This window comes from Pleurodeles waltl, chromosome 4_2, assembly GCF_031143425.1.
Source record: "Pleurodeles waltl isolate 20211129_DDA chromosome 4_2, aPleWal1.hap1.20221129, whole genome shotgun sequence".
NCBI classification, from domain to species: Eukaryota; Metazoa; Chordata; class Amphibia; order Caudata; family Salamandridae; genus Pleurodeles; species Pleurodeles waltl.
Window position 1 is genome coordinate 306,558,944 of NC_090443.1, and position 14,312 is coordinate 306,573,255.

Consider the following 14,312-nt stretch of genomic DNA (forward strand, 5'->3'; position numbering starts at 1 on the left):
ACATCCTGTAGTAGACATGGCAGTGTATATAGTCAGACATCCCCAGAATACATTCATCTACACTACATACAGAATCTGCATAAAATATGTATCAGTAGTACTTAACTCCTGAGAGGCTACATCATATCTACCCTACAGAATCTGATATATGCTGTAAATGTTCAAATGAAAAAGCCACCACACTAAATATATGGTGGGGATGCTTCAGAATTGCAGTCTGCTGGAAGGAGGTTCTGAGCTATAATTCGTGCTGGTCAGAAAGAATCAGCCCACCCAGGACCGGCTTTGTTGAGTATCTAATGAAACTCTTGAATGGACTAATTCATGGAAGAAATCCTCACTATGACAAATGCTGGTAGTCGCCAAAATGCTGGTAGCTCTGTACTGGAAACAGAAAGCCACCAAGTATAGCTCAATGATTTGAGAAACTCTGGCAACCGTTAACATATGAGAAACTGACAAAGGAACTCATCCAAACTGAAAGGAAATTCACCAAAATCTGGTTGCCTCTGTTAACACATACATACCAAGAAGAAAACAAAGATGCTTCTCACCCTCTTAGGCCATGGGCTCTTCAATTGTTTATTTGCTTTGAAAGGGTCTAGTTAAATTTAGATAACCAAGTGAAAGTCCAAGCTAGGGTTTAGACAACTATGTTTACTACATGTTGTTGTAATATACACAGAAGAATGCACCAACTGAGTACCAAGAAGACGGGGGAGGAATGCAACGTTTCTACATATTAGTGTATTTCTGCGCATATTGAGACCTCAAAGGATTTGGAAAAAAAATACACCTGTACCTAATGGCATAGCAACACTCATCAATTAATCTTCCATCATCGTATGCTTCAACTGGACCTTTCCTCACTAAACCCTTATCATTTCAGTTATTCCCTTTTCCTGTACACCATTCTACTTGACTACTAGTGTGTTTCAAGGTACTATTATCGCACCCTCCTTTTCAATGTTTACATTAGTTCCATACTTATCTTGTTCAATTTCAAATGATATTACTACAATTCACCAATACAACATCCTTCAATTTGCTCTCCTGTTGATCAAGATCTATCCAATCGGTAACACCTGCTGTTATACGATGAAGTCTTAGATTACCCCTGTGAAATACTTTGGCAAAATGTCCAGTTTTACCACAATTGCAACATGTGGTAAATTCAATAGGACACACACACATCCACCCAGTTTTTGTGTAGGAAACCTACATGTAACACAAATATTCTTGGGCTTTAAAAATGGTTCCTGTCTTCTTTTCCTACATTTATACCCTTGATTCGCAAATTTTTGACCCTACTACTTGGTGTCTAATCAAGTAACGCAAATCATTTTCAAATTCAGAATCCACTCCTAAAATCCCTAATGCAGCTACATACGAATTAAGAAACTCATGCTGGTATTGCTTCCTAGTGAAAAAACAAACTATTTGCAATGATTACCAAACTCTGTTGTTCATCAGATTGCTTTTCTGACTCGCATACAAGCCTCTTGATACTCATCTACTTCATGTTCATCTGTCATCTCATATAGGGAAAAATGTTCAAATATCAACTGATCTTCAAAACTGAAACTTTGGCCTACTAAATGTTTTTTGCATTCAGGACAAAATCTTTTCCTTCCTGTGGAACCTAAGCATTTAACAACTGCCCTAAATTATGTTTTCTACTTAATATTTGGTTCCCCTGGAAGTTGAAGAAAAGGAAGAAGTGGTGTTGTGAGGACCTTTTGGACCAGTGTTGGTTACCCCTGTTTTTAGCTACATTTTATATTTGATATTTTATGTGTTTTAGCTGCACAACCTTTAGCACATTTCTCACATTATATTCTTCTAGGAATATGTGGTACAAGTTGCTTGTTTAGTTAGCCTTTGCGTGACATGTAATGAGTCAGTTTTGTTTAAGGCTAAGAACACTGTCCACAATATCGTAGTTCTTGTGTTGCCCGTTCAGGAGACAGCTTCTAACACTTAGACATAGCATTGCATCAGGATAGTGCTTCTAACATAGGATGGGTTTTTTATATAAACAGTGCACTGACCTGGAAGGGCAGAGGGCCCTCCAGCCACGGCTGTCGTAGGACGAATGCTGTGTTTGACACGCAGCTCCGCTGGCTCTAATCTACCAGCTTCCAAGAGGATTGCCATTTACACCGTAGGCTGACTTCTGATAATATCTCCAGGTATGGGGCTAATGCCTTACATCAGGCCAGGCAGAAGGGTAAACCCGCTATGCTGTCATCGTAGGCTTAGGGTTATGTAGGAACCTCTAGAATGTCTAGAACACATTTATCATGGTTGGATTATTCATTGACAGTCACTGGTGACACTCCACTTACAGAGTCACAGGATTGATTGTTATTAATCTTTGTGAAACACTCTGTAGGTGTGTATGTTTACTGACATGAAATATAAATGTTATGTAGCTGTTTGCAAAAAGTGTAGAAATGTATATTTTTTTTCTTTGGCTCAAATTCTATCTTGACCCAAGATGATACCACACACAGAACGATGTGACGTGTGTTTGCATGTGGTGGCCTGAGGCTATGCTCCCCATGATGTTGGGAATTTGCGAGTCCCAAGTGAATCACAAATCCTGCAACTTTTTATTCCTTTAAAAATAACAAGCATTTGCAGTGCAATGGGTCTCGCGTTTGCTCAAGTTAGAACCATTAGCGTTGTAAATTCCTAACTAGATTTGCCTTGCCACATAAATTGAAAATGTAAAGTAAAAGAGTTGATATAAGCAAGTCAATTCAAAGCGCCTAGGCAGCCATGCTCTTGAGCGGGAAGGAGAGACACAAAAGGAAAAGAAGTTTGCTTGCAGTCAAACATATCGGCAAACCTGCGATTATCCATGTAACAGAGTCGGGCCCCGGGGTGGCAACAAAACCGCCCAAGGCAGGACAAACCTAAAGCATTTGCCAACGTAATCAAAGGATTTTTGAAAGGCAAGCCCACGAACGAGTGAAAGTGATGGGCGTGAGGCGGGTGTGGTTAAAAGCCCACATGAATACCAACACGTCGGAAAAGCAGCGCCTGCGCGATGCTATGCTCAACCTAAGAATTGGGGATCTCAGGGTGAGGGCGTGCCTACCCTGCCTTCTTATGGTCCTTTTTGGGGGGTGGGGGGACTCTGCGGAGTGTGCCACGTGTCCTATAATAGCTGCTGCAAGAGAAACATAGGGTATGCCTGGAGCCAAAAGATCATTTGGATGAAATTCTGAAGACAATTGCTGTGGGTTGGCTAAGGGCAGGTATGAGGGCTCTGGAAAGGTGTGGTGGACATCTCAGTGAACCAAAAGTATAGTGAAGGAAAAGATATAGACAAGGTAGCTACGGAAATGGAAGAACTCACTTAAATGGAAATTTTCTGATGGATACTTCACACTGCAGATTCCTCTCTTTCTGAGTATTCCAGGTGCAGACTGGATCCAGAAACTTTCTCTGTAGCTCTTCTAACCTGGTAGAGGATGCTGGCCGCATATCAGTGTCTGAAACAACGCTATTGTGAGGTCACTAGAGCCATAAAGAATCCACTTCAGGCATCTGGACATCCTTTCTTTTTTTCCTTGCCTTTGATGCAGATTCAGAGCTCGCTCTGACAAATGCTTCTCAGGGATATCTCTTCCTTAATTACATTTTCCTACGTGCAGTGACAGTACATAACCACTCAAGAGATCCTGTTTTGAACCCTGCAGGGGCTGTGATGGACAAAGGTCCATAAACGCCCCCCATGACATATGCCCTTGGTTTCTCCGGTCGGGGCACAATAACAAGTTCTGTGAGCCATGACTAAGCATGCACCCCAGAGTGATCAAAGAGCACAAGGCTTAGCTCTTTATGATAAGAGCCCATTACTACCATTGTATGAGAAGATCTAGACCTTTGTCAAAATTGCTGGAGTCACCATCATCAACGGAGAAGAAGTATAAACACAAAAAGAAAAGAGGTGTGTGAATACTCACAGTGACACTTTTTTAAGGGTAAGTCTTCTATGTGGTCACCATCTCCAGCAGGTTCACCTTCTCAGTCTGAATTAGCCCTTATTCCAACTGAAGAACCAGTGCATGCAGCTCCAATAGACCAAGCACCACCTCCGATCCCTCCATTACCTTGGAATAATCTAGAGGCCCCATACTTTCCAGATCTACCAGAAGTTCATGTCTCCAGGAGTAGACCATACATTTTTCTTTAATGCAATAGTTGACGTTTTTCAGAAGTCCACGGTGATCCTACACCCCCAAGAGCCTTTAGGCCCATGGATTTTCTGAATCTTTACATCTCCTGCCATCAGGTTTTCCCTTGGTGCTGTTTAGCCGGTCTTACCGCTGCCATCAGTACCGTCGGTCCCAGCCCTGACTCCACTTTCCTCCCTTATGCTGATGCCAACTCTGGCTCCTTTTTTTGTCTTTTGGTACCAACTCTGGTGCCGATACCATCGGAATAACTGGACTCAGCATTTCTGGTACACGAGTCGTACAGGGACGCTAAAGGCTGTTAGCAGTACAGCACAATAGAGAATGGATCCATAATTGTTTTGGCAGCTTCTCAGAGCCCCTTAGAGGACTTCTGTCAGAACACTGATGACAGGGATGATGTGCAGTACATCTCTTCAGACCTAGACCTTCAAGGACTTAGGGATACCAGTGGCATTGACACTTCTAGCGAGTTTAAGACTGATGTCCCTTCTTACTACTACATCATAAGAAAGGCTGTGGAGTTATTAGCGCTACCTTTACCTTAATTGGGGAAGGAAGCCTGTATAATCACAGAAGACCTCCAACCATTCACTCAAACTTCTGAGCCCCTTCCTCCATTTAATGATACATTACTGGACTAGGTATTGACTGCCTAGAGGAAGTCAACTTACTTCCCTTACATTGAACAGATTTGTGGGTGGATACCATAGACCTGCTCTGCCAACCCATCCTTTTTATCGGCTCATCAAGTCCCAAGAGATTAATAGTCCTGGCGTCTTGCTCATCCAGACTATTGCCACGGGGCTGTTTTGTCTAATTCTGCAGACAGGGATTCAAAGAAATTGTAAGCAAAAACAATGTTTTTTGCTGGCAGTCTGGCCCTGATATCTTCGAACCCAGCTTCTCTTTTGGGTTGATATACATATGCTGTTTGGGAGATAGCCCAGTTATTAGCCCCTAATCTGCCTGATCATCTGCTAACACATTTTGTTGTGATGTGATGAAAGAAAGATGACAAAGAGAGGCTCGCTAAGCCATCCAATAAGGCCCAGATACAGCAAACTTGGTGACAAGCCCAAGGGTTCATCTGTAGCCCTTCATAGACGTTTGGTTACACTCCTCCGGTTTCTCTGCTGATGTCCAGTCTGTCCTGATGAACTCGCCTTTCAATGTTTCCAAGATATTTGGGGATAAAGCAGACACTGCACGTGAACATTTCAGGGAAAGCAAAGCTACAGTTAGGTCTCCTGGCAACATCCACAAAAGTGCTTCAACTTTAGATAGAGAAAGTCTCTAAAACACCAATAGATTAACCAGAACCTACTCCTTAAGAAAAATAGGGGCAAGGTTTTCTCCACTCTATATGCTTGGTAGGCTATTAATTCAGACCAGCAAGTCTTTTAGATTGTAGAAAGTACGCCTGACCTTTCCAACAGGTCCATCCCCACATCCCTCCTCCCAGATCCCACCATTCAGAAGATAGTCTCCGCATCCTGCAACAGGGGGTAGAACTTCTGCTGGAAAAAGGATCAGTGGAGATGGTGCCACAGGAGGAAATTGGGCAGGGGTGCTACTCCCAGCACTTTCTAGTATCAAACAAAGAGGGTGTTATTCCTCTGATCCTAGGCATTGGGGTCTTAAATGTGTCCTGCAAAATGAAAAGTGCTCAGGTTTTGTTGGTGCTGGAAATTGAAGGCTAATTGTCCACTTGCAGGACCCATAGTTTCACATACCGATCCTGCTGTCTCCTCTGTTCTGTGGTAGAGTCCACTCTCTACCAGTTCATGGTCCTCCCTTTCTGTTTGACATCAGCACTGCACACCTTCACAAAGGCTATGGCAGCATTATCAGGCCAGGTCAGGTGGTTGGGGATCCCGGTTGTCAGAATCCCTTTCAGAGGGCCACAGGTCACACATGAGCTGCTGGGCCCAACCATAAGGGGTTGAGCTTTTTAATCTAGATGTCCTGGTGCCCCGCCCTACTATGGACTCTGAACAACTGGGCCAAGTACCCCTTCGGCACTTGACTCTCAGGATAATGTGGTCGAGCAGACCAAGGCTCCTTTAAGGGGTAGGTATGAATACAGATTAGTCAACACAGGCCCACAACTCAATATGTGCAGCAGCAGCAATAAATCCAGCCTATCGGACATGCTCAGCTAAATACTTTTTTTAATGAAAAAATAGAAGTGTTTTATTTCTAACACTACCCACAAAAAGAAGAATATGATATTCCCAAACAATTTACACAGTCCTCCCCTGAGGTCAGGGTTCTAGAGTCACTCTGGTGATTGCTTGTCCCACTCACTCCTCGTGTTAGCAGTCATAATTATTCCTCATTCACTATTGGTAACCTCCAGGGGTATGCCCTACTAGAGTTAGAGTCTCAAGAGTCCACAACGACTCTGAGTTAAAGTCAGGAGTGTTCTACCGCACACACGCTTGGATTGCAGGAAGGTCCCCTAGGCCCGCAGACTGAAACAGTCCTATCTGCTCGAGCAGAAGTAAAGCATTTGGAATCCTGGAGTGCACCCCATCTGTGGGCGCCCGCATAGCCTCCAGGGAAAGTGAGGTGAGTCGACCGCACGGGGACTCAGTGGCTGCAATCAGCGGGTACAGGCTGTCTCCCTCGTGGTCAAGCTCCTGCTGTGATTAGATGCTGGGAATAGTTACGAAAATCATGTTTTTGGTTCCACACTTGGGTAATGATTTTCCCATGGTGACTTCACTCATCCAGCGGGGTTGAACCAAGCGCAGTCGTTATTGCTTCCGCTGACCTATGAGTCACCACCACTCACTGTCCACGAGTTCCAGACCACTCAACACAGTAGTTGTTCACAGCATCCCCTCTTGGCATACAGGGGTTATCACACCACTGCCACACAACGCTTTGGCCCTTACCACACAGCAGTCTTTCACCACTGCAGCCCTTCCTGGCATACGGGGTCACCGCACTGATACCTCACAAGGCTTTGGCCCTTACAGCATAGCAGTCTTTACCATGGCAGTCTAGCCTGGCATACGAGGCCACCGCACTGCTATAGGGCAAGGCTTCGGCACTTAATGCACAGCAGTCTTTACCATGACTGTCTTCACGGCAGCCCTCTCCTGGCATACGGGGGTTGCCAATTCAGTCATGCACACAGGCTATGACCTAACAAGTGCAGCAACTGTTTTGTCACACCTCAAACAGGGAGTCCACTCGACAGGGCTTCCCACTGAACACTGCTACCTCCATGCTCTTTTCTTCCTCACAGGGCACACTGTTCTAGGGAAGCAGGCAGGAGCTGGTGCTCCAAGCTTCAGGGCAGGTGGTCTTGGATTACCTGGGTGATGTATGGTCTGAGTCTTTAAAGTTTTATGTTGGGTTTCTGCTTCCTTTGAAGTGCATACATCTCTACCCCCACTTACTCTTGAAAAGACGTCTGGCACAGCAGGCATGTCTTCGAAGCGGACAGTCCCACAGCACAGGGCATTGAAGTAACTAAAGTTCATACCTAGATGTCAGGCATCATGTGCATCAAATGTTTAGTCCAGGGCTCCCAGGCCTACCCTTTAGGATTATCTTATCAGTTCCATCTCCTTACTGAGTGGTGCCCAGGCCCTTTCCTTGTGGTCTCTCATTGTATCAAAGAGCACCCTTTGAAGTGTACAGGGGAGGCTTAGTCCTCCCAATCCCCAGTGTATGTCCCACCCAGATGACAGGAATGCAGAAATCCACAAATTTGTCTGGGGCTGTCTCTACGTCCACTCCATGCTGAACCATGCAGGACTAAGTCTCTCTAAGTGGAACCCAGAACCCTCCATATATTGTACCATCTACAGCCACACAGACATCCAGTGCATGTACAAAGCATACACCCACTGCACAGTACTGTCTCCTCTATGTATTGTACCATTCAGAGGCACACTTAAATCCAGCACTTGTATTCAACATGCGTACTCTGCCTAGTACTGTATCCTTCATTTACTGTACTACTCATAGGCGCACATACACCCAGCACATGCACAGATCATGCAGGCACTTCATCCCTCAAGAATTGTACCACTCATGTGTACACATACTCTCATCCCATGCACTTCTCCTGCATATACTGCAAAGCAGTACATCCTCCATGTAGTGTACCACTCACAGGCACACATACACCCAGCACTGGCCCTTACCAAGCAATCATTGCTCAGTACTGCATTATCTCTGTATTCTACCTTTCCCAGACACACATACACCCAGTGCTCACACACACCACTCATGCACACAGCACTAATCATCAAACCAATGTTGGTCAACAGTGAGTTGAGCACACAGCAGCCGAACTTTAAAAATGAGTGAGCCTGTAGACCTCACTCTAGTTTCACAGGTTAAAAAGGACCTTCTCTCTCCTACTGATCACTACACGGTATGCTGCCACCACTGCGCTTGTGCTGCTTAACTCTTGTTGAGGGTAGTAGCCTTCCACCACTGTGAGTAGTGCTTTGTGCTGACCTCTCGGTCCCACTAGACTGCAATCCGTGACACAGGCCTATGCCATAGTGCACATGCGTGATCTGTGTTGGCCTATCAGCATTAGGGATCCAGACATCAGTACAGTTGGGCACTCAGGGCAGAAGTGCACGTCCAGTACAATGCAGACGACTCTAGCTCAACATCGGTGTTCTGTTCCTGGATGACTGACTGCTCAAGGCCAAGTTTCCAGAGAAGTGTTGCTCAACAGCATCCTTAGTATTCGATCTGAGCTTTTCAATCAATATGTTTAAACCTTACATGGACCCCTCTCAGCGCCTCCTTTTCACAGGGCCAGTACTTGATACAATATCGCTTCTAGTCTTCCCTCTTCCACAGAGGATTTGGGAATTTGAGGCTTTGATTCCAATACTTTAAGAAAGAGCAGGCGTTCCAGTCCTGATTTAGCTTCCTGCATTGTCCTGGTCACGCACACATGCTGGGTCATAAAGGCTCTCCACTGGAGCCTCTGCAAGAGGTAGTTCCAGCAAGGGGGGCATCTATTGGACACCATACTGAACTCCTGGGATGCTACAGCAGATCTGATCTGGTGGTAGTGGAGAACCTTTCTAAAGGAATGTCTTTCCATAGGCATTGGCCACAGTTATTACATATGCCTTCTCTCTTTAGGTGGAGAGCACATCTGGAAAAAACTAGAAATCAGAAGCGTCTTGTCTCTAGAGTAGCATCTTCTGCACATCAACCTACTTGAACCAAGGGCGATTCGTCTGGTGGTCAAGACCTCCTCCCTTACCTTCTTGACAGTCTGTTCAGATCTTGATGGTCAATACAACTGCAATGTCAACAAGCAGGGAGAGGTGGAGATCTTCTTTGTTGACAAACAATGAGACTGTGGGCCTGTGCATTGCAGCAATGGGTGTTTAGCTAGTTGTCAACTGTAGGAAAGTATCATCGTTCTTGGCATGTTACCCCCAGTTTCTGCCTGTTTGTCAGTGTGTTTTTACTGTCTCACTGGGATCCTGCTAGTCAGGACCCCAGTGCTCATAGTGTGTGGCCTATATGTGTTGTCAGTATGCTTAACTGTGTCACTGAAGTTCTGTTAACCAGAACTCCAGTGCTGATGCTCTCTCTCTGTACCAAATTTGTCACTATAGTTTAGTGACCCCATATTCCAATTCTGATTGGCACACTGGAACCCCCCACTTATAAGTCCCTAGTATACGGTACTTAGGTACCCAAGGCATTGGGGTTCCAGGACATCCATATGGGCTGCAGCATTTCTTTTGCCACCCATAGGGAGCTCTGACAAACCCTTACACAGGACTGCCATTGCAGCCTGTGTGAAATAACTCACACGTTATTTCACAGCCATTTTCACTGAACTTAAGTAACTTACAAGTCACCTATATGTCTAAGCTTCACTTACTGAAGGTTAGGTGCAAAGTTACTAAATGTGAGGGCACCCTTGCACTAGCAAAGGTGCCCCCACATAGTCCAGGACCATTTCCCCGGACTTTGTGAGTCCGGGGACACCATTACACAAGTGCACTACATATAGGTCAATACCTATATGTAGCTTCACAATGGTAACTCCGAATATAGCCATGTAACATGTCTAAGATCATGGAATTGTCCCCCATTCCAAATCTGGTATTGGGGAGCCAATTCCATGCATCCTGGGGGCTCCACCATAGAACCCAGTACTGCCAAAACAGCTCTCTGAAGTTTCCACTGCAGTCCCAGCTGCTGCCACCTCAGACAGGTTTCTGCCCTCCTGGCGATTGAGCAATCCCAGGAAGGCAGAACAATGCATTTCCTTTAGGAGAGGGGTGTTACACCCTCTCCCATTGGAAATAGGTGTTACAGGCTGGGGAGGGGGTAGCCTCCCCGAGCCTCTGGAAATGCTTTGAAGGGCACAGATGGTGCCCTCCGTGCATAAACCAGTCTACACCGGTTCAGGGACCCCTTCTCCCTTGCTCTGGTGCGAAACTGGACAAAGGAAAGGGGAGTGACCACTCCCCTGTCCATCACCACCCCAGGGGTGGTGCCCAGAGCTCCTTCAGTGTGTCCCAGACTTCAGCCATCTTGCTTTGCAAGGTGTGGGGGTACTCTGGAGGGCTCTGAGTGCCCAGTGCCAGCAGGTGACGTCAGAGACCCCTCCTGATAGGTCCTCAGCTGATAAGGTAGCCAATCCCCCTCTCAGGGCTATTTAGGGTCTCTCCTGTGGGTTCTCTTCTGATTCTGCTTGCAAGTTTCCTTCAGGAATCCTCTGCAACAACTTCAGACTCTTCTGACCTCGGATCAACTGCAGCCTGCTCCAAGAAACGCTGTAACTGAAGAGGCACTTTTCTTCAGCAACCTCAGCTCCAAGTCAGCAACTGCAACAGTTCCCATTGTGTACACGCTCTGGGGACTCCCTGTCTTGATCCTGCACCAGAAGGACCGAAGAAATCTCCGCCGGAGTGACGGAGTCACTCCCCTGCTCCAAGCAGGCACCTTCCAAGACGACGACCGGTACCCTGGGACTCCTCTCACAGCGATGAGCGTGCTCCTAAGGACACAGAGGGTGGACATCATGGCCGTAGACTGTCCTGAGGTCCTGCTGACGCAATTTGGAGGAGGTAAGACCTTGCCTTCCCCGAGAGCGATGGTACCCCTGTGTACTGAGTCTTCTTCGCCTCCAGAGGCCTCTGTGCACTCTTTGCAAAATTCCTTTGTGCAAAACCTGGCCCAGGTCCCCAACACTCCATCCTGCGACGCTCAACTCCCTGAGTTGTTCTCTGGCGGCGTGGGACCTTCTTTTGTTGTGCTGCATCAACTGCGTTTTGCACCTCCTTTGAACCCAGATCATGCGACTCCCGGGGGTGCTGGCTAACATCCTGAGGCTCTCTAAAGTGCTGAGAGCCCCCTTTTCCTCCTCACACAGAGTTGAGGCCCCCAGGTCCCCCTGGGTCCATCCAGCACCATTGTGACGCGAAACACACTTTTGTCGTAGCCAAGGCTTGTTGGCAACTTCCAGCACGAAATCTCATCTGCAAAGATCTTCACGCTGTGGGACATCTTTTGCATCATGCAGGAACCCACTGGCATCTTCCTAGGGCGCATTCCTGCAGTCTTCGACTAACCGGGAACTCTTCTTTTGCACCCTCTTCTGGGTTGGCAAGGGCTCCTATCCTTTTTGGAACTTCTTTCGACTTCTGGACTTGATTCCCTTCCTTTGCAGGTCTTCAAGTCCAAAAATCCAGCAGTTGTTTTTTGCAGACTTGGTTGGCTGCTGCAAAATCCCTAAAGCGAGGTGTAGTGTGTCCTAAGGAAACTTGCAGTACTTTACTCCTGCTTTTCTGGGCTCTGGGGTGGGGTACTTTGCTTACCTCTACTGTATTCTTACTCTCCCAGCAATTCTGCACTCACTACACTTGTGTAGGGGGGAATTTGTGATTCGCATTCCACTTTCTTAGTATATGGTTTGTGTTGCCCCTAGACCTATTTTCTCCCATTGCATTCTATAGGATTTCCTACTGTTTGCATTGTTCTATGACTATTTACTTGTCTAATTTTGGTGTCTAGTGTATATATTGTGTATAATACTTACCTCCAGAAGGAGTATTGTCTCTAAGATATTTTTTGGTACTGTGTCACCCAAATAAATATTTTTGTTTTTGGTAACACTGAGTATTGTCTTTTTTCGTTGTGTATAAGTACTATGTAACTATAAGTGGTATTGCATGAACTTTGCATGTCTCCTAGCTCAACCTAAACTGCTCTGCTATAGCTACCTCTATCAGCCTAAGCTGTTACAACACTACTACTTCACTAATAAGGGATAGCTGGACCTGGTATAAGGTGTAAGTACCCAAGGTACCCACTACAAACCAGGCCAGCATCCTACACGAAGTGCTTGGAAACATTTAGGAAGTGCATGTTTTACTTCACTAGTTTGGACCTATGTTCGGTAATTGCTACCGGTTTCCTGGGGTGTTATACTCCCCCTTTTGGATTCTGTTGCCCAAATCTTGCCTGGTGTACCAGAAGATGTGTGTCAGACTCTCACATAAGCTGTTAGGATGGCTGAGCTGAGGTTAAATTTACTGTTCAATGTGGCTTAAATACCACAGATGTTATGTTATGTTCTATAAATTTGAAGGGCATGGCTAATCACCCATGAGGGTACCCAGGTGCTGATTTCATCTTGATACCCTCAGTAGGGCAATTGGCACCAGTATGTCCTTTAGCATATCTCAATGACCCAGTATCACGTCAGGCAAAATATCATCTCACTCTCTGTGCAGTATCTGGCAGTATAATTTCAACATGTACCGCTAAAGTTGCTCCCTCTCCGACAGCACATTTTGCTTGCAGTTTTGTCATTCCTCCCCTTCTTATCTTCAGGTGATAGCCTTTGATAAGCCACCAGTTTTTCTTCCTCGTGGAAGAGTTCAGCCTGTAGAGCTTTACGCACCCCGCACATCAGTCCCGCACATAGACGCCAAAGGACCACCTTCTTTGCTTCCCATTCTGTGGCATGACTTTGTGTGCCCAACCAGTTTTCTGCAAAGTAATGTTGGAGTGTTTTCGCTAGTGTTTCCTTCCCATGTTTGTCATGTAGTATGTCTGTAGGAAACCTACATGTATTTGACAACATGTCACTGACTCCCCATTCAAGGGAGCATACTACTGGAGCATAGTCAGACAAATAAAGAGAAAGATGTTTCACCTTCACAGCCTCTGGGACCATGGGATCTGACACCAATATATGATCCAACCTACTGTATCTGCCGTAAGTCTGTGAAAGGCTAGTATATTCCTGCAACCTGGGATGTACCTCTTTCCATATATCTCTTAGCCCCAACTGGGCCATCACTTTCCACAATTGTGCCCTCATCCTGGACTTGAATAGTAATTAGCATAATAATCTTGATCCCTCCATTTTTTAGCAAGTTTGTGTGCTTCTTGGTCAGTGAGATGGGTCTCCTGAAAATATGTGATACCTATTCCCTGCCGTTTAAGCATTGAGAGCACTTTATAACGCTTCTGATAGGATCCCAATCCCTGGACATTCCAGGTGAGGAGTTTCAACCTACTGAGGGCTTGCATAGTCACTGTGTTGTGTGTGGTCGGTGTGCAATAATACTATCATAGCAGTTTAGCAGCAATCCCAAAACAAGAACCTATAAAACATTTTAACAAGATAGTTTCCCCCTCCTGCCCTCCCTGGACAAGAAAGTATTAACCAGTTTTACATTCTCCCCCACATATCTAGACGTAGTAGGATGTGTATATTTCTTCCCCTCCCAAATGGTCACCGAAGGCCCTTTCTTTCTAATAGGGTCTACCAATGATGACTCCTATCCTCCAACCCCACTATTGACAATGTTTCAATTAGTTCAATAATGATCAGTTTGTCCTTCCGTGCCCCACCCGGCCATAGCCATCAGCAAGAGCACACAGAGTGAGGTCACAGCTAACAGATCTGTCAACAACACAGTACCTTGCAATTGCCAGATACATATGGCCATTGCTAACTAACTGAACCATTCTCAGTGAGCTGTTCTCTCCGTCTCTTAAGCTGTCTGCTGGCATTTGCCTGCATTCACCCCCAGACCTGCACATTGTTCATTCCTTATTAAAATATCAGCGTAC